We start from the raw sequence: 26277 nt of genomic DNA, 5'->3' as shown, positions 1-26277 counted from the left end.
CATTGTTTGCAGATGACATGATACTCTACATAGAAGACCCCCTAAACTCCATTGAAATACTCTTAGATACAATAAATAAATTCAGTAATGTGGCTGGATACAAAATCAATACTCAGAAATCAATAGCATTCCTATACACGAACAACAAAATTACAGAGAGGGAAATAAGAGAAACTGGACTATTCACATTAGCAAGCAAAAAAATGAAATATTTAGGAATTACTCTTACGAAAGAAGTGAAAGACTTATACAGTGAAAATTATAATACACTGAAAAAGGAAATTGAAGATGATCTCAGAAAATGGAAAGACATCCCTTGCTCATGGATAGGAAGAACAAACATTGTGAAAATGGCCATTCTCCCAAAACTGTTATACAGATTCAATGCAATCCCAATAGAAATACCATCAACATACCTTATAGATCTAGAGAAATCACTCCTAAATTTCATCTGGAACCAGAAGAGACCTAGAATCGCAAAGGCAATTCTAAGCAGCAAAGACAAAGCAGGAGGCATCACAATCCCTGACTTGAAGTTATACTACAAAGCAACAGTAGTAAAATCAACATGGTATTGGAATCAAAACAGAGCTGAAGATCAGTGGAATAGATTAGAAGATACAACCACAACTACGAACACACTCAACCACCTTATTTTTGATAAAGGAGCCAAGCAGGTTCACTGGAAGAACGACAGTCTCTTTAATAAATGGTGCTGGAAAAACTGGCTCTCCATTTGCCGAAAACTAAAGCTAGACCCATGTCTATCACCATGTACTAAATTAAAATGTAAATGGGTCAAAGATCTGAATATTAAAACAGAAACACTAAATCTATTGGAAGACAAAATAGGTAGAAACCTTGGAGACATAGGAGTAGGTAAAGAATTCATGAACAGGACTCAAACCGCACGGGAAATACTTCCCAGAATCAATAACTGGGACCACTTCTTATTAAAAAGTTTCTGCATGTCAAAAGAAATCTCCAGCATAGTGAAAAGAAAACCCACAAACTGGGAAAAGATTTTAGTGAACTCTCTCTCAGACAAGGGCCTCTTGTCTAAAACATACAAAGAATTAAAGAAACTCAGACCTCCGAAATTCAAAGATCCAATCCAAAAATGGGCACCTGAGATGAATATGCAATTCTCAGATGAAGAAATGCAAATGGCAAATAAATACATGAAAAAATGCTCATCATCATTGGTCATTAGAGAAATGCAAATTAAAACCACACTGAGATACCATCTCACTCCTGAAAGAATGGCCAGGATCAAGAAAACCGACAACAAATGCTGGAGAGGCTGTGGGGAAAAAGGAACTCTCCTGCACTGCTGGTGGGAGTGTAGATTGGTACAGCCTTTGTGGAGATCTGTCTGGAGATTTCTCAAAAAGTTGGGACTGGAAATCCCATTTATTCCAGCTATTCCACTTCTAGGCATATTCCCAGAAGAACTGAAAGCATCATACCACAGTGATATATGTGCACCTATGTTTATAGCAGCACAATTTGTAATCGCCAGATCTTGGAAACAACCCAAGTGCCCATCAACTGAGGAATGGATAAAAAAGTTGTGGTATTTCTATACAATGGAGTATTATTCAGCTATAAAGAAGGATCACATTGAGATATTTATCAATAAATGGGCACAGCTTGAGACCATACTCATAAGTGAAATAAATCAATCTCGCATGTGTGAATACCGAATAGTTTCCCTAATGTAAGTAATGATTCAAATATATAAAAATATGTGGTAATCATGATTCCCCATTAGGTGGCCTTGAAGCCTTATAAAGTTTTCACTCATTAATTAGAAAGGCTTTATTCTGGGCTTCTTGATATGAAAATATTTGAAGCTAGAGTATATGAAGTTTTACCCAAATATTTCAAGGAAAAAGACACTATGGTAACTACTATTAAGTCAGGTTATAAGGTGGTGAAGTACTAGGTTATTGAAACAGTCATGCTGTGACCTCTATTGTTATATTGTTATGTCCTGTTTTATCTCAATCTCCCCCTTATTGTTTCAAAAAAAATTATTTAGTCATTTCTTATGTTTGTCTTAATTAAAGAAAAAATTCAAAAAAATTAGGATATATAAATAGTAACTCTTTTCGATTTCCTATTAACTTGTTTTGAAGTCCTGTAGTACTCCCACGATCTTGTTTTGACTGATTAGACTCTGTTCCATTCTATATGATAGTATCAAGTTTGAAGACATAGGCAACTACTTTGAAGACAATAAGATTCACTAAGATACCCATTCTGGTTTGACTATTGTCTTCTTTGGAAGTCCTGTAATGTTTACAATGCCTAAGTTTTATTGGTCTTGTTCTCTACTGTTTTGTCCAACTTTATAATATCTAATAAGATAGACAATTCTTTTTAAGGAAACAAGGGACAACGTTGATAACCATGGTTGATAAACTTGTACTCTGTTCTACAACATGTGCTACGTCTATCCTTGGTATTGACTGACAGCTTTGTTTTGCCATATTTGACTGTATTCTTCCCCCCCCCAAAGAAAGTAATAAGCACTAAGGAGTAATAAAATCCAAGATGTGTAAATTTTGTTGTAAAAAAGAGAGGGAAAAAAAAAAAAAGAAAAGGAGCTCTAACGGATGTAACAGCAAGTGTGTTTGGGGGTGTTAAATAGCTGACTTTATCAATGTTTTTGGAACATTGAACACAGCTGTTTGCAGTCTCCCTGTTTGAATGTCCACCTTGTGTTCTTTGATACTGTGATTTGAGGAACTATTTTCAAGAAAATAGTGTGTAATCTACTAGCAGGTAATTTCTTACTGTTATGGTTTTTTGTTTTGTTTTGTTTTGTTTTGTTTTGTAGTTCTGTATTGCGTGTACCCTTACGCCGCTTTGGTTTGTTTTGTGTTTTTCTCTTTTTCCTCTTAAATAAAAATAAATAAATAAATAAATAAATAAATAAATAAATGTGATGTGCTCCTCCAAAAGGAGGGGTTCATTGGCCAGAAAGATTAGCAGATTAGGAAAAACTTATGGATGAAACAATGAGAACAGCTAACTTCATATCAGAAAAGCCAATATGACAAGCTCCTCCAGGAGAATCAACAGCACACTGTTTTGGTTACTTTTTTGTCATTGCTGAGACAAAATACCTGACGCCCAACACGAAGGAAGGAAAGGTTTATTTCATAGAGTCTTTGGAGGTTTCAGTCATCCTCAGATGGCTCCAAAGGCAGGATGGTGTAGCTGAGGGGCAGCCATTCATGGTGGCCCACAAGCAACAAGAGCAAACAGGGCAAAAAGGGGGAAAAACATGCCTTCTTCCCTCCCTTATATTGTATGCCAGCCCCGCCCCTGATCAGGTGCAGTATTCACACCACCAATCCCAGCACTAGACAATGAACCAGTCACAAATGCTAGATTCAACTGCTCCATGAGTGCATGAGGCTTGAGGAGTCACCTAGACACAAACCATAACATACACCATCTTCTATTCTCATTCTCTTTTCATGCTGTTGCAACAGTCCTCGGGTGGGCCTTTCATACACAGTGCCATGCTGATTCCATTCAGCTGGTGGTTACAAGTTGACCATTAGTTAATCTACCACATTAACCTCTGTACATTCTCTTTTCACACATAGCCAATTGACCATTAAGAGTAAGAAACAGATGTTTATTCCTAGTGGATTCAACTGTTTAAGTTTTCATCCATTAAAGTCTATCCATTATAAATCTGTATTTAAAAATTCTAGGGTATCCAATCTATGCCAGGCATCAGTGATTTATGGGGGAAGTAGACCAGGTATAATGTTCTTTGTCTTCCAATATGAAGAAGAATGATTTGAAAAGAGAAGTCTGAAAAAAAATCAAGTCATTCCAGTTGATGGCCAAGTGTCTCGCAGAATGAGGTCAACCTGCCTTTACACTGCTCCTTTGCACTAAATTTTCAATATTTCATTGCCAAATGCATTCCTGTTAGTTTCTGCCCTAGAAGGAGACTAGTGTGAAATTGGCAGGCAAGAGGAAGACACAATGAACTCTTTTTCTATTTATAGTTCCTGTAAATTACCCTCTGGCAGCAGAAAACAGTGACAGTACCAAAGATGCTCTACCTCTCAGAGGCACAATCACCAACTGCCTAGGTTCCTTGTGTTACAGAGTCTGAGTAACACCATGCCTTTTGCATACAGTCTCCTATCAGTCTCACCCATGTCTCTCCGAGGGTCTGAATGCAACAGCCAAGTGGCAGCCTGTAAAGAGGTCCACACAACAGCCACATGACATGCCATACTCAAAAAGCAAAAACCCCGACCACAGCCCTCTGAGCTCCTCAGCATGAAACACCCCACATGTTCCTTCAGCTCCGCTTTTCACTGTTTTCTACAGGGACTGAGGGTGCATTTATTTTCTGTCTTAGTCACTTTCTCATCCCTGAGACAAAATACCTGACACCCAAACTGAAAAGAGAGATTATTTTGGCTCCCATCTTCAGTCTATAGTTGGCTAGATCCAAGGCAGAAACAACAGAGTGGAAATGCGTGACAGAGGAAATGTGTCCATGTCATGTTGCCATAAAGCAAAGAGGAGAGAAGTCAAGGAGGGAGAGAATCCTACCTCACTGTGTCCCCAGTGACCCATCTCTCAGCTGGCTGCCACTCCTAGCCTGAAGTCAATCGTGGATTAATCCTCAACACCCCGTGATTCAACCACCTTCCAAAAACCCCACCTCTGAATGACATTTTTGGGGAACATTCTAGATCTAAACATTGACACTTTGACATTTTCTTTTTGCTTTCCAATACTACTGTGTCGTGATTTTAAAATACATCACAAATACTTCAACAGACTTCTCTTAAAAAGGCGGACTGTAATTCTTCTCTAAGTGCAAGCTGGACTTAGGGAGCTGTTTCTGATGAGTAGAATATGATGGAAATGATGATATTCTGCTAGTTCATAAAAGATATCACAGCTTCCTCCTGTTCACTCTCCTGGATCACTCTTTAGGGGAAGCAACTGTTATGTCATGAAGACACTCCAGCAGCTCTATGGAGAGGCCTGTGCAGGAAGGAACTGTGACTTTTTGCAAACTTCTAGCTAAAAAAGGAGGCCTTCTGCCAATAGGCATATGTGTGGGTCACCTTAGAAGAAGAGTCAAATCCCATGCAAAATCTTGACTATTATCTGATGTGAATCAAAGGTCCTCCTGGTTTTATAAAACCTCAGAGACCATGAGCTGATATATGGCTGTTGTTTCAAGATATTGCACTTTAGGTAATTGAGATATACCATGACAGATAATAATACCGAAAGTAGCCAATTTCCTTTATTAATGCACTCCTCTACAATAGTTATCATGCTTTGTCATTGAACCTTGTTTGATGGAGCACTTGGTGATATCAATGGTACTAGGAAACTGATTTGCAGAGGTAGGATTCTATAATTGAATTACTAACCATTTTAACTTGGAGCATAATAAGCAACATGCAATCAGGTTTAAAAGCATGAGACAAGAAAATGTTACGGAACCATGTCAAATCTCTTTCTTCCTGAGCCTGGGTAACATTCTACCTAGATCTTGAATATACTTTATTTTGTAATTTTATTCCCAAAATACCAAGCTGTTTTGGGGTAAGATAGACAGCTCTGATAAATTATGAATGCCTTAGGAAATTTCAAAAATTCTATTCCCTGCATTCTTCATAATACATTATACTTTGACATTTATAAAAATGAAAAACAAATAGAAATTAATCTCATCTTTAAAATATGAATCTTATAAATGTTACTGGGATATTTTTATACCATACATTTTTAAATATGTATAACATTTTTCTTTAAAATCCACTAGTACCAAAAAAAGCCCACTAGAACTTTACAATTTAGAATTTTTAAATTAATGGGCATTTATTTTTATAATTGTTAATATTTCTGCAACCAATACATTTTAATCATATAATACTCTTTTTTTATTCTTTGCCTATACTATAAAAAATATTGTCAAAACTCAAGGTTTAACCTACTTCCTAAAGCTACTTTCTGAAAATAGACTAGAAAATGAGAGGATACTGATGGGAGTGCAGGATTAGAGAAGCTGAAACATATTTAAGCAACCCAAATGATCAAAAATATACAATTCCAAAAAGCTGGGTGTGGTGGCACACTACCGTAATCCCAGAACTCAGAAGGCTGAGGCAGGTGGATCATTGCAAGCTCGAGACCAGAATGGGCTACAGTGTGAGCCCAAGGCCAGCCTGAACCGCGTAGTGAAACCCTGTCTCAAAAAGACAGAAATTAAATAAATAAATTAAATTAAATTAAAAAAAATACACACACACATATACACACAATTCCAATAAACATAGATGCTAGACCCAACTTATACCTGCATGCCCATTTGGGATCTTTATGGGCTGATCTCAAAGACAGGTTGAAACAATATTGCCACCAAAAAAAAAAATCATACATACACTCCATTTGAAATGGATGCTAAAGGAAAGTGTACAGTTTGAGGATGTAAAAGATGTACAGGAGAATGGAGGAAGGGATAGAAAAAAGCAATAATCAAACCAAATGGTTCCCAAGTAATTCAAGGTGCAAACATTAAACATTAACTCCTGATGGAATGCAGATTTAGAGTCAAGAATGAAATTTCTTGAAAATTTTATCAAAAGTGTAAAGGAGACTATTAAAGAGAGAAAGAGGTTAGCAAATGGAGGGATCAAGGGAAGGTAGGAAGGAGTAAGTCAGTGAAGATATGATCGAAGCCTGTGTGTGCACACATGAAGATATCAAAACAAAACTCACTATTCTGAACAATTAATATGCAGCAATGAAAACATGGAGCATTCTTTCCAAAAACATGACCCAGAACTTACTGAATGAAATGTTTGGATGATATGAGGGGAAAAAATTCCTTCATACTCTATAAACATACCACAGTGTAACCGAGGATGGATTGGCTGTTGAAAATTTATTCTAATAGTCATTATGTGTTTCCAAATTGAAACAAATAAACATCTTCCATTTGGGAGACCAATATCTTCTTTAGCTTTCAGGGTTGCACTAAATGAATATCTGGCTCACAATAAAGTACATACAATTCATATCTAGTTCTATGAAAACCATATTTATTGCTTCTAATAACTCTACCACACTGAAACAAATACAATGAATGATATTCTTTCCTTTCGACCACACATAGTTCTGCCTTACTATTTGAAGTAGGACCACAGAATCCGTATCTGAACAAAAGCTAAAGCAGATGTCTCATAAAATTATGTGTGCCTTATATATAAGATTTAACTTGTGGGGTCTTTTTGTCTTACATATTTGAGGGGCTCAATTCATCCATGATGCCCTAGCACATAATGTATTTTATTTATTGAATCTTTTTTCCCCTCAACACTCAAAACACGTAGGCTCAAAAAGGTCAGGGATTTTTGTTGTTAAAATTTTTTTCTTAACTACTTACTTTGAGTGCTAAGGAGTACCTAAAGTAGTGCTCAGCACATAGAGGGAACCTCATGAATATTTATGGAATAAATGAATGAATGAGTGCTATTAAAGCAGCTTTCTAAGTGAGTAAATACATAAAAATAACCCATAACCTTTGTGTATTTGGATATAGACTATCATATAATTTTTCTTCAGAGTCTAGTGTAGATCAACTCTTCTTGGTAGATGTAAAGAGGATTCTTGTCTTTATAATTCTGTTAGGGAAACGTAAACAAACCACAAGACATTGAAAGGGCATAAAAATATGAAATAAACCATAAATCTGCTATTTAGGCTACCTATCTAGTTGAAATTCATAGGAAGGGAAAAAAGAAAGGTAAAGAATATACCCCCATGAAAAGATATCTTGGAATGTGAAAATTCAGTTAGGCCTTAAAGCATCTGAATAATTTCTGTATGGAGAAAGAAAGTCAGAATAAACATAAGTTTCAAATCATGATAAAATGATAAAATACAGTAAAATGATAAGCTCTAAGGAACCCAGGGATATTCACATAGAGAAATTAAGGGAACTCTAATCATAACACATTCTGATTGTTAAATTCATAAGTCATTTATTCAATCATCATGTAAGTTTACTATGTAGTAAGGATTATGCTAGGTGCTGAGGATTATAAAATCATCAAAGGTCCCTGTCCATGAAGAGATTACATTCCAGGAAAAGAAACAGAAAAGAAAAGAATACACACAAAAGACCATTTGTGGAGCTATCAGTATTTAGGAAGCATTTGTCTGGGAAAGCTTCATATTGAATAGGGTAGGCAGAGAGATTTCTGAGATGGTGACATTTGAGTCTTTCTTGAGCATGGGGGTAGCAAAAGATTTCAGGTAATCCATGAATATGCATATGGAAAGGGTATAGATACAGAAATACTACCAAGGAAAGAGTAAAAAGCCATGTTACAGATTACAGAAAGGAGAGATTTGATTGCTCTGTGGAGGTCTAGAGCACCCAGGACACAGACATGGCCAGTGTGAAAAAGGCAGAGTGTAAAACACAGACAAAAACTGCAGATTCAGTAAAACTCAGGAGACAGTATAATTAATTCCAGCCTACACAGAAAAAATGTGGAAAATTTTCAAGATTTGCTAAAAATCATATGCTCACAGATCCAAGTTCAACAAAATTCAAAAAAAAAAAAGGAAAATCACAGCAACATGTATCAAGTTACTGGAAACTAATGACAAAGAAAAAACTAATAGAAGAGCAGTAGAAAGATTCATTATATACAATGGACAGGAACAGGAGTAGTATAGTTCACATCTCATTGGGAGTTTTGAGAGCAAGTTAAAAGCTGATTGACACACATTTTAGACTGGCAAAAAAAAGGAAAAAAGCTACCTAACTACTTTTTAAATTTCATCATAGTAAGCAACAGAAAAAGAAAATCAGCATTATCATTTCAGTGGGTGCCAGAAAAGCATTGACAGACCCCTATATCCATTTATAATAGAAATTTTGAGCAGCCTACCAGTAGTAGGATGCTTGTGCCACCTGAAAAGGAGCACCTCTGTGCTTGATGGTAAATGACTTGATTTTTTTCTCCCTAAAATCAAGAGAAAGAGAAGTATACCCATTCTCAATGCTTATGTTCATGTTAGTATGATTTACTTATATTGTATGAAGATCTAAGATAATCATTAAAACAAGGCAAACTAAGAAAATGTTAAAACAGAAAGTAAAATTGTATTTTTTTTTTTCATTTTTAGTGCTGAGGATTTAATCCAGGGCCCTAACACACGGTAGGTTCATACTCTAACACTGAATTATACCCTGGCCATTCAAAACTCTATTTCCGCAAATAATATGATTACATGTATAGAAAATTCTAGCAAATATAATTGGTTAAGTTCAATAAATACAAGGATACCAGATTAACATACAAAAACCTATTCTATTTCCATATGCTAGCTGCAAAGAAGTAGGAAGTGAAATTTAAAATGATACTTGATTGCTCACAAGAGCTTTAAAATATGAAATACTTGGGACAAAAATTTAACAAATATGTATAAGAAAGTTATAAAGCTTTGCCGAGAAGAATTTTAAAATTTAGCAAATGGAGAGTAATGCCATGTTTGTGGATCTAAAGACTTGAGAGTGATCTACACAGTGAATACAATCTCAATAAAAATTCTACGAAAATTATCAAGTTTTTCTAGAATTTATATAGAAAATCAAGGGACTTAGAATTGCCAAGTAACCTGGAAAAGGAGAAAAAGTTTCAGCTTCATGCAACTTGATTTCAGAACTTAATTTTAAGATACAATAAGGCAATACAGGAGTAATATAGAAACCAATAAAACGTCCAAAAATGGACCCACACATATATGGTCAAGTGATATTTTTATACAGGTGACAAAGAAATTCAATCAAAAAAGAATATTTTTTAAAAACTTTTGTTAAAATTATTCTATACTCACATGCAATAAAAAATAAATCTTGGCACCAAATAAAAAAAGATTAGCTACAAATGGGTCATAGAACTAAATATAAATGCTAAAACTGAAATATGTAGAAGACAGTTTCAGAGAAAATCTTTTCTGTGAGACAGAAAATAATTATTACATCTGACACAAAAAGCAGCTTAAAATTTAAAAAAAAATTAAACTCTACCAAAAATAAGTTACTCTTTAGAAGACATCATTTTCAAATGAGATGTCAAGCCATATATTAGGAGAAAATATTTGCCTAATTATATGTCTCCTTCTTACTGAAATAAACTGGTATCTTTTGGTTTTGATTTGGTTTTCCATGTGGGTTAATGATTTAGAGAATTTGGAGAATTCTTCTTCTGGGAAATGTCTATAGAAACTGATTGCTCATTTTTAATTGGGTTATTTGGTTTTCTGTTACTGTGTTCTCTGAGTTCCTTAATTATTCTGAATATGAATCCCTTTTCAGATGTGTATTTTGCAAACATTTTTTCCCATTTTTCAGGTTATCTCTTCTAGAGCATGATTATCTCTTTAACTCTACACAACTGTTTTAGTTTGATGTAGTCCCATTTGTCTGTTCTTGCGTTTGTTTCTTACACTTTTACAGGCTTCTCCAAACATTTTTATAGCCATCTGTCCTCAAGTATTTTCCCTATTTCCTTCAAGTTTTACATTTTTCACTAGTCTTACATAATAGTTTCAAGTCTGACATTTAAGTCTTTAATTCATTTGAGTCATCGTTATAACTAGTGAAAGATAAGGAGCTAGATTTATTCTTCCGCATGTGGCTATCTGATTTTCTCACCAACATTTATGGAAAAGACTGTTTTTTTTCCAATAGGAGTTTGTAGCACCTTTGTAAAAATCAACAGTGTATCTGTAGTTTTAATTATAGGCTTTCTGTTCTGTTTCATTCCCCTATGTGTCTGTTTTCTGCCAAAATGTTTTGAATACTACAGTTTTGTAATATACTTATAGTCAGTGTTATATCTCCTGCTTTGTTCCTTTTGTTGAAAATTGCTTTGGTGACGAGGTTGTGTGTGTGTGTGTGTGTGTGTGTGTGTGTGCGCGCGCGCATGCACATGTGAGTCCACATAAATTTTATAATAATTTTTTTCATAATCTTTCAAAGAATGTCATGGGCATTCCAGGAGAGATTCATTTGACTCTGTAGATCGTTTTGGATAGTATGAGCATTTAAAAAATATTAGTCTTTCCATCCATAAGCACAAAATATCTTTCTATTTTTGTACATCCTCTTCAATTTTTGTCATCAATGTTTCATTGCAGACAACTTTCACCTCTTCAAATTTATTCCTAGATACTGTATGTATTTATTTTCTAGCTACTTTAAATGAGATCATTTCATTGATTTCTGAACCAGGTTATGTATAAAAATCCCCTCCCCCAAAAGTGGGCTGGGTGTTTAGCTCAGTGGCATAAGTACCTGCCAGGCAAGTGTGAGGTCATGAGTTCAAGCCCCGGTGCCGGGGGGGAAAAAAAAAACTGTTTATTTGTAAATGTCAATTTGCATGTTTGTTGAATTTTCTTACTAGTTTAATAGGTTTTTGGTAGAATTTATGGAGTTTTCTACATAAAAGATCATGTCATCTGCAAACAGTAATAATTCAACTTCCATTTTTTCCATTTTGGATTTTTTTTAAATCTCTTTCTCTTGCTTGATTATTCTGGCTAAGATGTTCAGTATTATTGAATAAAAGTGTTGAAAATGGGTCCATTATCTTGTTTCAGATTTTAGAGTAAAAGCTTTTAGCTTTTATTTATTCAGTATGCTAACTGATGGCTTATTACATATGACCTTTTTTATGTTGAAGTATTTTACCTTTATGCATAATTTATTTAGAATTTTTATGAAGAGATATTGAATTTTATCAAGTTCCTTTTCTGTATCTACTGAGATGATCATATGGCTTTGCTTTCATTTTGTTGATATGATGTATCACACTTACTGATATGTGTGCACTGAACCGTACTGGTGTGCATGAGATGCATCCCATTTGGTCATGGTGAATAATCTTTGTAATGTATTGTTGGATACAGCTTACTAATATTCTATTGAAAAACATGTGTACCTATGTTCAAAATATTTGTAAGGATATTTCCCCAAATAAGATGTTTAATAGTGACTAAGCATATAAAATGATTACTATCATCAGTTTCCAGGAAAATACAAACTAAAACAATGATACATGAATATGCATCTATTCAGTGTGACAATATCAAGTGTTTGGCAGTTTCTTAAAAAAATTAAACACTTTTTTCTTAGTTCCCCAAAATTAACATTTATATGTAAAACTCAAGATATGTGAAAACAAATGTTCACTCAAAGACCCATATGAAAATATTCATAGCGGCTTTATTCATAACCAAAAACTGGAAGCAATCCTACTGTCCACCAACAGATCAATGTATTATGAACTGGGATGCATCCACTTAGATGATACTACTCTTTAATAAATGAAAAATAAAAAACAGATACTTTTAATACAATGGATGTATTTCAAGAACATTATGTTATTACAAAAGTCAGACACAATGATTATATACTGTATGGTTACATATGTGTGCAATTCTAGAAGAAACACGATATTCAATAGTGATTATCATGGGCACAGGATGGAGGGGAAAAATTGACTCTAAAGTCAAGCAAGAAAGTCTGAGGAGTAACTGAAATGTGACTGCATCATGAGTATAGTGATAGTTTACACAACTATATACACTTATTATTACTTATGAATTTGCAGTATATATACACATATATAATTAGTAACTCAGGTGATTTTTTATTTTTAATTGCCATACAGTAATTGCACATATGGGATACAGCATGACATTTTAATACATGTGTACAACGTATAAAATAATTAGGTCATGATAATTAACATTTCAATTATCTGAGATATTTATCATTTCCCTATATTGGAAATATTAAAATTCCTCTATACTAGCTATTTTGAAATGGACAATCAATTATTTTCCACCATACTTCTCCTACTATCCTGCAGAACATCAGGAATTATCCCTCCCATCCAACTGCACCTCTGCACCGTCCTTTCTCCATTCTCCCCTCTCCCAAACCCTTTCCTGGCTTTTGTAACTACTAGTCTACTATGTTCATGAGAATATATTTGTAATTATACTTTAGAAAACCCACAAAAATATAATTCATGCCTTTTGCTAGACATGGTGAACTTTTCGATTATACAAGCTATATGTCACTAATGACTCAGTCCTAAAACATGATCGATATTCAGTGAAGAAATAAGAGAACAAATAGATGAACAATTGACACAGAAGTCAATGCCCTACAAGAAACCATGAAGAAATTATTTGAAAACACTGTTTGTCTTAAATCTTAAAAGTATTCCTATTCTAGAATTATTGAAGTTCTCAGAGCGTATTTGAGCATTAAATACAGGGTCATTTCTTTATAACACATTACACTACCTACTATAACAAGTCCTTGCTGTGATTTCTGTACAGTAAAAAAAATCCTGGCAAGATTTTTCACATATATTGATATCCTTATTACCACTCAAAACTCCTGAAATTTCATTTTATTTATTGGTCAGTTTTCCAAACAATGTTCTCCAAGAACTTGTATCATTGCACTTCTTTGGCAATTTCAGATACTTGTTTGGATGACCTGGGAATAAAGTTTGATTCTAAGGTGAATAGCTTCATATATAATTCAATTTTTAATAACTTCAAATTGAGTCTTTTAGCTACTTTTTTCTCAAAAAACTAATTTTAGTTGTCAACAAAACCTGAGCCAGCAACATAGATTTAGAACTCAGACTCTGCTTCTTACTTTAAAAAAAAAATCTTTTCAGGTTTGTTTCTTTATAAGAATAGTAACTATGTTCCAAACAAGCAGCTTAATCATCTGTAGTCTGCCTTCTGAAGTTGAGGCATATCATGTTTAGAACTTGGGCTCTTTTAAGTCCTCTACACCACAGAAATTATTGGAGAGCAACCACACTGCTAAAATCAAGCATTAGCAGTCATGCTATCTACAAATATGCTCCTTCCTCCCTGACATCTGTACCTGACCACAATCCAACTTATACTGTGAGAAAACAAGAGCATCCGTGTCCTACAGTCACACCCTGGAATACAATCTCAGCTATGCAGAAACATCCCTTAAATGATCTTAGTCAGTTTCCTCATCTCTGGCACAAATAGCTGACACCTGCAACTTAAAGGAGAGGTTTATCGTGGCTTGCAGTTCAGAAGTTTCAGTCTGTGTTTGGCAGGTTTAAAAAAAAACAAAATGAAATAGGCAAAGGACCTGAGCCGAAGGAAGCCACTTACAGCAGAGAGAGATGAGATGAGCCAGAGACGGAGCTATACTTTCCCAGGCCACACCCACAGTGACCCATCTCTTCAGCCCAGAAAACTCCCTACAACAAGTTAGCGACGGTGTCCCCATAATTCAGTCACCCAGAAGCCCAGCCTCTGAAAACACAAGGCTTTTGGGGGACATCCAGAACCAAACCACAGCAAACAGCAAGTTACATCGACAGAAATCCTTGTTATTGGAAAATACCCTCTGTTTTCTAAATCAAAAGTATAGAAAATCTGCCACAGATGTGAGAGGCCCACTCCACAAACTCATATGTGGTTGTCACAATCAAATGCCTTCAAGCTAATACTCTTTAATAGGAACCATTCAAGCACTGATCTGTTATGAACCAGAGGAGTCTCATGGAGAACCATGGGAACTGACCTCCAGCAAAAGCAAGACCAGATTTAGTAACAGCTGTATAAAACACGTAGATATAACTGAGTCTGGGCAGATATTTCAATTTGTTGAGTTGTTCAGTAAATATTCAATAAAACCCTTAACTGAAATAGATGAAAGGGCCGTCCCCTCAAGCTGCTCAGGTGGCTGCAATTTGCGTATTTCTTTCCTGGGATTATAGGCTCTGTCTGAACTGCTTACCAGGACCTTTCTCACGGGCCCCACCATCGTTGTCTGTTACGCAATAAAACTAACTGTTCGTGTACAAAACCCTAAATGCTTAGGAATGAAGGAGAAATTAATAATCATTTCATATTTTCAAACACTTTTTAAATTAGGACATTTTATTTGTTCGTTGATGTGAAGACAAAGACTGGAGAACCTAGTAGAGTGTAATTTCAACATTTAAAAGAACTATATCAAAGAAATCTTAAATCTCTAAATTTAAGAATATAGAAATATTTATTCAGTTTCCTGGATTTTTTCCAGGTCATATTGTCAAGAAAAAAATGCCATTACCTTTGTAGTTTTCAAAATGCTTTTTCAACTTTTACTACATTTTTAGGCAATGTTTGTACCAGCTTGAAAATTCGCCAAAACAACATCATGAGTCACTGTTCTTATGTTGAGCTTATGAGTAAAATGACTCACACACTACAGATTCAAGCTATGACACTTCAACATACTAATTCATTTACATCTTACATTTTCTGGCTAACTGCTAGTATTTTCCTAAATTTTTGAATTATTATTTAATTCCTAAACAAGTTCTTATTTTTTCAATTCTACTTTATTCAATAATGATAATTAAATGGAAAGGAGGAGACTATTCTTTCAAGAAATGTAGAAGCATTTTTTTATTCTATTCTACAATGTGAGAAGGTATACAGTGACTAAGAAGTCAGTGAATTCCGAATAGTTATCTTGGTTGCTTCCCATTTCAGTGGTCACATATTCATTTTGGTGTAAAACTACAGATAGAGCATCTGTTTTCCTACAACAATCATATTGATTTATTGTGGAAACAATAACAGTGTCTTGAATGTGTCTTTCAGTTTATGTTAATTGTTTCTTCTATCAAATAATAGTTCAAATGTAGAGATATGCTGAAAATGAAATCATTACAATTTCATTTAAATGCTTTATTTTGAATCTCCCACTAACTCATATAATTTTTTAACTTTTAAAGAAAATTAAGGAATGGTAATTTTTGAAATATCTGAGATTTTCATGAGTGAAATAATTACTGAGACACAGCAAATTTACTTGTACTTGAATTTTATAGAATTTTCTTAAATGTGCCACAGCTTAAGAAAACGTAATATCATTGCCTCCAAACTACTTATAATGAAATAAAGTAAAACATAAACAACTTAGATCAATGAACTTCTGCAATATTGTAGGTTGGTTGGTTCCACAAAATGTGACCTTATCTCTTAAGCACTGCACCAAGAAAGTTTGACAACAGATGCTTTTACTAATGTTTCTTTCTGTTACATGGTGGTAGAGTAAATCTATTTAGAAACTAGTACCATTTGTCTTTATTTTTGAAAAGATTAATCTTCCAGTTACAATTTATAAGTTAAGTGCTCTCACAAGATGTTCTAATAACATCTTTTGCTAAACTATCATACCATTTGTTTCAACCAATAATTGGTGAAGTTCTTACAGTTTTGGGATAATGCAAAATAATTATACTGGAAAGTATGGAGATAGATACAAACAGTAAGACGCACTCAGGTATAAACATTGGGAGATAGTAACACTGACATTACAAAAGCAAATATAGGGGAAAAGGAGATCTCCCTGATCTTTCACCCACTTGTGACCTCTCAAATAATTTTTAGATCATTTTGTGATGATGATATTCATGAAGAACAGTTTTTATATGGCTCTAGAGGAGTCTGGTATTGTCAACCAAGACTATTTCTCTGGCTCCAAGGAGATTAAGGGCTTAGCTCTATTGACCATCTCATCACAACTGAACTTGAAATGTAGGAAGCACTGAATGTTAGAAATTGTGAGAGCTTATTTCTTAGAAAAAAATAAATAATTGCTTGCCCACCTTAGAGAAATGCGGAATGAGACTACATGAGTAAGATCGTTGGTCATAGCATGAGTTAAGCCTGATTTTGAAGCATTATTTCCTATCTCCTTAACTTACGTAATTCATGTTAAGCCTTCAAGGAACTTCCCAGCTTGTTTCCTCCTCTACTTTAGGAGACTGCATATGTAAAGCATCCTTGTAAGAACTAATGATAGTATAAGATATCATTTAGCATATTGGCAATTCTATATATAGATAGGTCTTAGTATTAACAAGTACGGTCATAATATTTAGAATTGTTCTATTTAAAATAGAAGAACTAGTAACTCCAAACCAGCTCTCCAAACAAGGACACAGGCCTGAGGGTGGAAAGGCAAAGAAGAGAAGGAGGAGGAAGAAGAGGAGGAGGGGGAGGAGGAGAAGGAAAAGGAGGAGGAGGAAAAGGAGAAAGGAAAAGAGGAAGACAGAGAGGGGGAGGGAGGGAGAGAGGGAGAAGAGAAAGGAAATTCATTTGTAGAAATGGGTTTTACAAGCCCTCAGAGACCAGAAACAGATAACTTACAAGGGAACACCCACCAGAATTACATCAGACTTCTTGGCACAAACCATCAAATCACAAAGAGCATGGGGGGAAATAATTCAAGATTTGAAAGATAGTACCCTCCAGCCAAGACTGATATATACTACACAACTGTCCCTAGAAACTGATGGAAAAACAAGATGCTTCCAGGATAAAGAGGAACTAGGGGAATTTGCAACCACCAATTCAACTCTACAGAGAATACTGCAGGACATTCTAAAAAAAGAAAAACACCAAGATTCCAGAAACAGTGGCAGGGAGGCCACAATGAATGGAGTAGAAAGCGAAATGAAGAAGACAAACTGGCAACTAAGGACAGAAAAAGAGCTCAACAGAAATGAGGCAGAGAAGGTTGGATGGTAGGAACAGCTATTTTGGAGAAAACAAGACATCATAATAGCTAGTGCTGATTTAATATCCTCTTGTTTTGAAGTCCCATCAAGCTTTTGTTCTTCTGTCTCCATCAGTCTTAACATGTTGTATCTTATTGGATTTTATTATGTGTGATAATGTAAACAAAAATTTTTATAGACAAGGAGATTATACAGAAACCATTGTTCTTTTCCTGTTAGTTGGTTCTAAATACCCTGTAATACTATCATTCTCTTGAATGGTTTTACATTGTCTTGATATATTTGATGCTACAGCATACGAAGTTATACTCAAAGATTTCAAGGAAAGAGACACTGTGGTAACTACTTTTATGTTGGGATATCTGGTGGTAAAACACTATTTTGCTTAAATGGTTATGCTTTGACCTGTACTGTTGTTATGTCCTCTTTTATCTCAATCTCTCTTTTTTATTATTTACTTTTTTATTTTTATCTTTTTAATAAAGGGAAAAATAAAAAATAGCAGGATATACTATAGTAACCCACTTTGATTTCCTATTAACTTGATTTGAAACCCTGTATTTCTCTCACCATCTTGTTTTGACTGATTTTCCTCTATTCTGTTTTGCTTGATACTACCAAGTTTGAGAGTATAGGCAACAACTGTGAAGACAATAAGATTCATTATGACACCCATTCTAGTATGACTATTATCTTCTTTTGAAGTCTTGTAATGTCTCCAAAGTTTTGGTTTTGTTGGTTTTGTTCTTTACTGTTTTGTTCAATTTTATTATAACTGATGATATAGGCAATTCTTAAAGTTTAAGATAGCAAGAGGCATTATGGTAACCAATGTTGATCACCTTGTATTTTGTTTTTACAGTATGTATTATGTACATCCTTTTGATTTGACTGACTCTGTTTTGTTATGTCACATTTGGTTTTATTCTCTCAAAAAGTAATAAGAACTGTGGGAGTAATAAAACCCAAAATGTGTAATTGTCATTGTACAAAAGAAAGGAAAAGAAAGTGCTCTAAAGGATATAACTGCATGTATATTTAAGTGTATAAGATAGATAACCATATTACTGAGTTTTGTTGGATCACTGAAGAGAACTGTTTGCAACATCACTGTTTGAATGTCCACTTTATATGTTTTAATTTTGTAACTTGAATAACTATTTCTAAGATGACAATATGTAATCTATTAACTAGTGATTTCCTATTGTTTATTTTTTCTGAAATTCTGTATAACTTGTACTTTTTTTGTTATTTTTTTCTTTTTCTCCTTAAATGAAATATTAAAAAAAGTTTTAAAAAAAGAAATGGGTTTTACAAAATTGGAATGCTGAGACAGGATCTAATCAGGAATGGTTGGGAGGAGCTTGGATCTAACACTAAAAGCACTCTATGGACAGAATTCTTTTCTAGAGGCTGGACTTAGCTGCAAGTAATAGGAAGCAGGGGGAACACAGGTCATGAAGATCAGAGACAGTGAATAAAGAGATCATGAAGGTCAGGATGGTAAAAGGAACACGACAGAGATCCAGACATAGACAAAAAGCCTTTAATTCAAGATAGATGACTAAGTACTTTCCTGAGCATTCATATTCCCAGTGAAATGAAAAGAAAAATATGTAAAAAGGATTAATTCCAAAAGACAAAAGTTTTTCTTACTAACTTTTGTACTGAACTATAGAAAACCAGCATCTTCATATAATCAATAAATATTTATTGAATACTAAGTGGAACTAAGGGTTAAGCAGTATGATAGGCAAAAATCCTCCTCAAGTGGAAGTTAAATTCTGCTGTGGTAATGGGAATTAGGTAAAAAGTAGAAAACATGCATTAATTAGTTTTATGCATTGCATGTTTATATTCCTTCCAGAATCCATATGGTGAACTCTAAACCTCAATATGATGGTAACTGGAACTGTGGCTTTTGGGAGTAATTCAGTCAGTGGGGTAGAACCATCATGAATGGAACTAGTACCCTTGTGATCAGAGGCCAGAGAGCTAACCACTGTCTTTTTGCTGAGTGAGGATACAAGGAGGAGTCAGCTATCTGTAATCTGGAAGGTGGTCTCCGGGACTCAATCATGCTGGCAACCTGGTCACAGAATTCCAAACTGTGAGAAACAAATACTCATTGTTTACGCCTCCTAGTCCTTGGTAATTTATTATAGCAACACAACTGACTATGATAAATATAACTATGAAAGAGTAAAGGATAACTGCCAAGAAACAATAAAGCAAGTAAGACCATGTGATGAATGCAGCACTATACATCCCAGACCTTCCTACAAGAAGAAAAAAATGTATACTCTTGGCTTTTGTGAGGCTGATAGACCAGATTCCTAGGACAGCTTGGATCCAATTATTAGCCAAGGATATTAAAATAAGACCTCTTAATCCAACTTAGTCCAATTCCAAAGGGTCATTTTACGGGACTAAGGCTTAGTTATGACTAAATGATAGTCCATCTTCTCCATTCATTCTATGGTGTTTCTATTCCTTTCATCACAACTGTAAATCTTGATGGCACTCACTAGCCAATTTCCTGCTTGCGGATCATCTTCTCAAAGCCAAATCCCCCTGGGTCTGTGGCAGACAAAATCCTAAAATTGCCTGATGATTTCTGCTATCTCGTATAAAGACCTTGTATAATCCCATCTTCTGTAGTGCTGAAAGCATGATGTAATATGCTCACGATTAGACGATTCTGTATGATTTTACAGATGCAATTAAGATTCCTAGTCATTTGAGATTGAATGAACAAGGAGAGAGATTATCTTACATGTATCTGATCTAATCAGGTGATTTTTCTACTGTGTTGTAGGAGAGGCATGTTCTAGAGCCACGGAATAGGAAGAAAATAGGTTCCTCGGAACTAGTCAGTCAGCTATAGGGGACCAAATTCTGCTAGTAAACTATATAAGTTCACAATAGATTCTTCCTTAATCAAGTTCCAGATGAGAACACAACCTGGAACACATCTAATTCATTCTTACTTTTAGTCAAGAGCTCGGGCTTCTGACCTACAGAAAGCATTGATAATAAGTGGGTGTTGTTTTAAACTACTAAGATTTCAGGAATTTGTTTTTCAGCAGTAGAAAACCAATACATGAACATAGCCCATGAGATTATATTGATGTAAAACAAAGTAAAGGTTGCTAAAACCCTAAATGAGCATGGGAGACTGCTACAGAGAAGTAAGAATTTTTTCCAAGAAAATCCCCCGAAGACATTCTATATTTGAAATCATAGTGAGCAGAACAAGTGAGAGCTCTTGAGTCTGAAACCAGGAAGAATGTCAGGGAAAGATCTATTCTGAAACAGCCGGGCCAGGCATTCTCTCCACTCCCCCTGCATATAGAAGAGCACTGATAGCAGCATTTGCTCATCTGAATCGCAAAAGTCATTCTAACCGTACAGTTTTGGTTAGACAGAGCTCAAAATGGTGCCATAGAGCTAGAGACACAAAGTAGAGCCTGTAGTAACTCAGAACTATCGGAAAATTCTTGAAACAAGGGAGAGAAAAGACCACTCCACTTAGGGATAAGATTACTGTGTAAGTTATCCTGTAAATCTATCTTCTTTAGGGAATAAAGGGGAGGCACTAATTAAGATATAGCAATGGCAAACAGGGAAGTGTGGTCAACCTATTGGAGAGTAAAACACATTAAAGCTCTTCATTCCTGAAAACAGTATTCCTTTATTGGGCAGATTTCTTATCAACTTGTTTCCCATCCTCTACTGTATTACAGATCATCCACATATAACAATTCTACAGGCAAACTTTTTCATGGGAAAAGACTTGTACTAGAAAGATGTAAAATAAGCAAAGCAAGAGTGTAGTGCCCTTATTGTTCAAGTCACATTCAAGGGAACCAAAAAAATACCTGCTTTTATGAAAAACCAAGGGCATGAGGAAAAGTTTCAAGATTAACAAGAATAAGGTCTTATCCAATATGAAATAAAAATGGCAGTAGGAAATCCACCACAGTTACTATACTGCAGATTGTTGTCCTCTTAAATAGTTGCTCAGCTTTAAGCTTGCAAAGTCAATCAAATAATACAGCACCTACAAATCAGCCAGTTACTCACAGCTGGGGGCTCTTCTCTACCCAGTCCACTCACCAGCTGGCGCATAGGTGGAGGCTTTGCTTCCATTTTGGCTCCCCTCGATCTGCATTCCGGATGGTTCACAGGCAGGGTCTTTACTTCCTTGCTCTCCCCATCCACTCTCCACATGGCTCACAGGAGGGACCTTTACTTGTTTTATTGCTCTGTTTTATATCCTTTAAAATTAAAGATTAAAAAAATCTGAACGAGCCAGTGGGATCCAAAATGTACAACAGATATTGTGGAGGTGAAAGGAGAGGAAATGTCTAAAAATGGAAGGTGGTAGCCACTGTTAATTTCCTATTACCTTGTTTTGAAGTTCTGTATCAGTTTCATTGTGTGGTTTGATTTGGCTTTATTCTGTTTTATTTTGTTAGATTCTATTATGCCTGATGGTATGGGAAGCTATTTTGAAGATAAAAAGATATATTATGGTAGCCATAGTTGATCTCCTATTATCTTGTTTTGAAGTCCTTGTATCACTTTTATTGTTTTGTTTTGATTTTATTCTGTTCTGTTTTCCTTTGTTTTGTTATGTCTTATGGTGTGGACAGCTATCTTAAAGATAAAATGAGGCACAGTGGTAGCCATTGTTGATTTTCTATTATCTTGTTTTGAAGTCCTGTAGTGCTCTGTGTTTTGCTTTGATTGGCTTTATTCTGTTCCATTTTGTTTTTGTTTTGTTCTCTTTAAAATAAAATTTCAGAAAAGGGGCACAAAAAATGGCACCATAATAGAAAATTTCAGAATCATTCTAATCTAAGATTCAAAGTGCTCTGCCATAGCAAAACAAGAATACACTGCTGCCAGAAAAAGGAGCAAACCAGGAAGAAGTGCTTAGAAACTGAATACATTCGCTGAAGTTAAAATACAAACAGACATGCTTAACAAACAAAATGCTTTAAAATGACATAGGAAATAACACAAGAAAATCTCTCAAAGTATCAAGCAAAATGAGAAAATATGAGGAAAAAAGTTAGAAAATATGGAGGAAAAAACAAAAATCCAAAAGCTATTTGACAGCAGTTACAAAAAGGACAGTCCAGTAAATGAATAAAATGGCAAAATGACACTGAAATATGATGACAACTTCCCAGACTATAAATACGCACATACATATATGCACACACACACACACACACACACACACACACACTGAAAATGCCATCTGAGTGTCAAAAAAGAAGTAATAATTCATACTTGGAAATATTCTCGTAAACTTTCAGAACTATAAATTCAAAAAAACAAAGTCTAAGATGTGGAGATTTGGACCTTGGGGCAGGTTTCTTTATATATGAACTCCAAATGTTTACAACAATGTCACAATTCCTTTGAAGTTTTCAGGGAAAATCACTTTGAACCCATTTTTCTATAACCAGTTAATTATCAATCAAGTGTTAAAAATAAAATCAAGGCTTTCTGACATCCAAGCAATTTAAAACTTACCTTCTATATATTCTTTTTTGGAAAAATCATATGCATACATATTTCTGTAAAAATGTGCCATGATGAAAACATATGTCTCTCTTGTCAGTAACTAGAAAAGGAGAGCTGTTAGAAATTCAGAGAAAAGAAACCAAATGTTTTATCAAAAAGCCATTCAAGCATGAATAAATTTATAATGTAGCATGATTTTGAATTATTGACTGAGTTTAAGAGATGCCATTTTTACTCGGTGCTTGGCGCATTCATCTTTATTTGTCACATACTTAATGACATTGGATTATATTTTCCTCTCTTGAAGTACAACCAAGGGACTTTAATTCGTCAGTGAATAATGTATACATAACAATAATCTTGTCAATGCCATTTGAGACATTGAGCTTTCCAAGTCGACTTATATACAGCATTTATAAGATTTAATTATAGGCTTAGACTAGAAAGTAAGTGTTTTATATCTTAACTATATAAAAAATAAAACAGAGGTCTCGATATCAGAACTGAAATGTAGAATCAGCTGGGGCTCGCCAACAAAGTTTATTTAATTAAACACTCTTCAAGTTATGAATTAAAAGCTCATTAACTCCATCCTTGCAATTAATAAGGGCAGTCAAAAGTCAACAGGGAGCCCTACCCATGGGTGTTTGAACATACAGAGAACGTGAAACATCACAAAAATCTTTTGCTATGCTTCTAACACTCACATCCCCTCCCAAGATTCTACTATAATCTCATTTCCTTTTCCTTTTCCTCATAGTTCTTAGTAAACAACAGCAAGTAGCTTGCAAATCTTATATTTCATGGTAGTTTCCATTTGTATGACCAAGTTCATACTGAGCTTCCATAGTGATGTATCTCACAAATATCATGTACCTCATTTTCTCATAAAATGAAAGGACACTCTTGATTCTGATGAGACTGATCATTTAATGTATTAGTTATTCTAAATTTAGAATTTATAACAGATAAACCTTAAAATTGCACTGTTCTAACACATATGGACTTATCCCTTATTCAGTAGGGGTCAAAGGGCTGATTCAGCTTCACTCAGTCACGGAGGAATCTGAGCTAACAGAGGCTCTGCATCTTCAGTGTGTAACTTGCAGATAGCCTGGAGCTTAGTCATTTAGCCAACAGATGGCAGAAGAAAGAAAGGATTATATGAAGTATTATAGATCAGATCTAAAAGGGGGATACACAATTTAAGTACACATTACACTGGTCAGAACTTTATCATAGATCCACAGATAATTGCAAGGAAACATTAAAAAATATGAAATACGATCCAGCTGATTGCCCAGGTGGAGGGAAACTGTTTAGTGAACAGGCAGCCAGTTTGCCACCATCAATGCTATTTGAAATGTTACAAAAACCCAAAACGCTTGCAGTGCAGTTAACTACTGACTCAGTCCTAGCTCATCATTAGTTTGCAAGTAGGTGAAGCACAGAAAACATGGTTTAAACATCTTTGTTTTTTTAGCACCTTCACTTGCACAAGTAGGTGTCTGAGAAAATCTTGAAGGAATTAATTTACTTAATTATATTCTAGTAGCAAGACAAATTAATGCAGCTACCAGAGTGAAAAATAATCTCCTTTCTAAATGAAAAGATCAAGCCAAGTATTTTGAACCAATTATATTTTTATTAAAATAACTACAATAGAATGAACTCATAATTGGTTATTCCAAATAATAGCTGAGTTAGTGAATTTCAATATTTGTTTTACTATTGAATGCAAAAGCATGGTAAAGACTGCAGACTACATGCATTCTCTCACTTTTCTTGAGAGAACAAAAGCATTCGGGAAATGTTTAATGATACAATGAATTGGTAATTTCCTAATTTGCTACAAAAGAAGCAGCATTTATCAGGTGATATTTACATGTGTGGGCTGCAACAAACTATTAAAGTAATGAAATTAAATCTCATAAATCAACCAAACAAATTCTCAAATATAGCAACTGATATCAGCGCACCTCAGTCTCCAATGCAGAGTTCACAGAAATGATAAAAAAAAAATAATACCAATGAAAGAAATTTTTTGACTGTATAGGAAAGCAGTTACATAAATTGATGGGCACAGATTTTTGAATCGGATTGTATAGAGTATTGGTAGATGGAAAAGAGATTCCAGAAGACATTCATTGTCTTCCATAGTTTAATTATAAGCCACTATGATATCATTTATTAAACATAACCAAATACATCAAAAGTAGTTTGAGTGCATGTGAAAGTATGTGGGCACAAAAAAGCTAAGTTTCATAGAGACATGAAACAAGCACTATTTATCAAATAGCAATTAGCTACATGTGAATATCATGATGCAATATTAGAAATGAGTATCAGGGAATAGACTGTTTAAAACCAACAGTTGAGGTTACAGTTGCTATTAAGACCAAGTCTACAAAGTTATGATGAGGTGGCAGTGGGGAGAAGACAGTTAAGGATAGAAGGCTGGGAACCGGGAGACCAGCTGATCAGATGATTATTAGAAGACGCTCTTCTACATGCATCATAAATTGAAAGTATACTAAGTCAAAAATGCACTTTATAACCTTAACCCACCAGACATCGTAACTTAGCAACAAAGTACACTTCAGAGTATGAAATTTTTACCTTCCTGATCACCTGGAATGGAGTTGTGCATAGCTGTCAGCATCCACTGAGAGTATCATGCCTCTTATTGCTAGCCTGGTGAAAGACACAAATGCAAAATTCAATGTATTATTTCTACTACTGAATGAGTGAGTTTTAGAACATAGTAAAAGCTGAAAAATTGTAAATCACCCCATGGTGAGTCAAGGACTCTATATATGTGTGAATAATCTAGTAGCTAAGAAGGATGACAAATGTGGTTTAGAGAAACTATCAATGAGCAGAGAAAACCTTCAAACTCCAGTTGACCCAGGACTTGGTAACAACCACAACAAGGAGAGGTGATGCACATGGCGTGGACTCTGATAACGTGAGAATCAAAGCTCAGTTTTCATTCCCAGAAGAAGCAGTGAGAATGGCTTGCAAACACCAATAAAAGTACAAGGAGGTAGGAAAAGTG

General features: G+C 34.8%; 1 long non-coding RNA gene across 7 annotated transcripts in view; it reads right to left on the bottom strand.

The window, feature by feature from the left end:
* LOC134477296 (uncharacterized) overlaps positions 1 to 26277 on the bottom strand; it is a 212566-nt gene that overhangs the window by 133974 nt on the left and 52315 nt on the right. For all 7 annotated transcript variants that reach the window (XR_010049256.1, XR_010049255.1, XR_010049258.1 and 4 more), the window contains exons 3-5: positions 25839 to 25913; positions 23229 to 23333; positions 21798 to 21958 (exon numbers count right to left, since the gene is read on the bottom strand). This is a non-coding gene — a long non-coding RNA (uncharacterized LOC134477296). The remainder of the gene's footprint in view (positions 1 to 21797; positions 21959 to 23228; positions 23334 to 25838; positions 25914 to 26277) is intronic.

This window comes from Cavia porcellus, unplaced genomic scaffold (assembly GCF_034190915.1).
Source record: "Cavia porcellus strain 051 isolate PalLab524CR breed Dunkin Hartley unplaced genomic scaffold, mCavPor4.1 scaffold_1, whole genome shotgun sequence".
In the NCBI taxonomy this organism is placed as follows: Eukaryota; Metazoa; Chordata; class Mammalia; order Rodentia; family Caviidae; genus Cavia; species Cavia porcellus.
The sequence above is the reverse complement of the archived record's forward strand: the minus strand, read 5'-3'. Positions and strand labels throughout refer to the sequence as shown.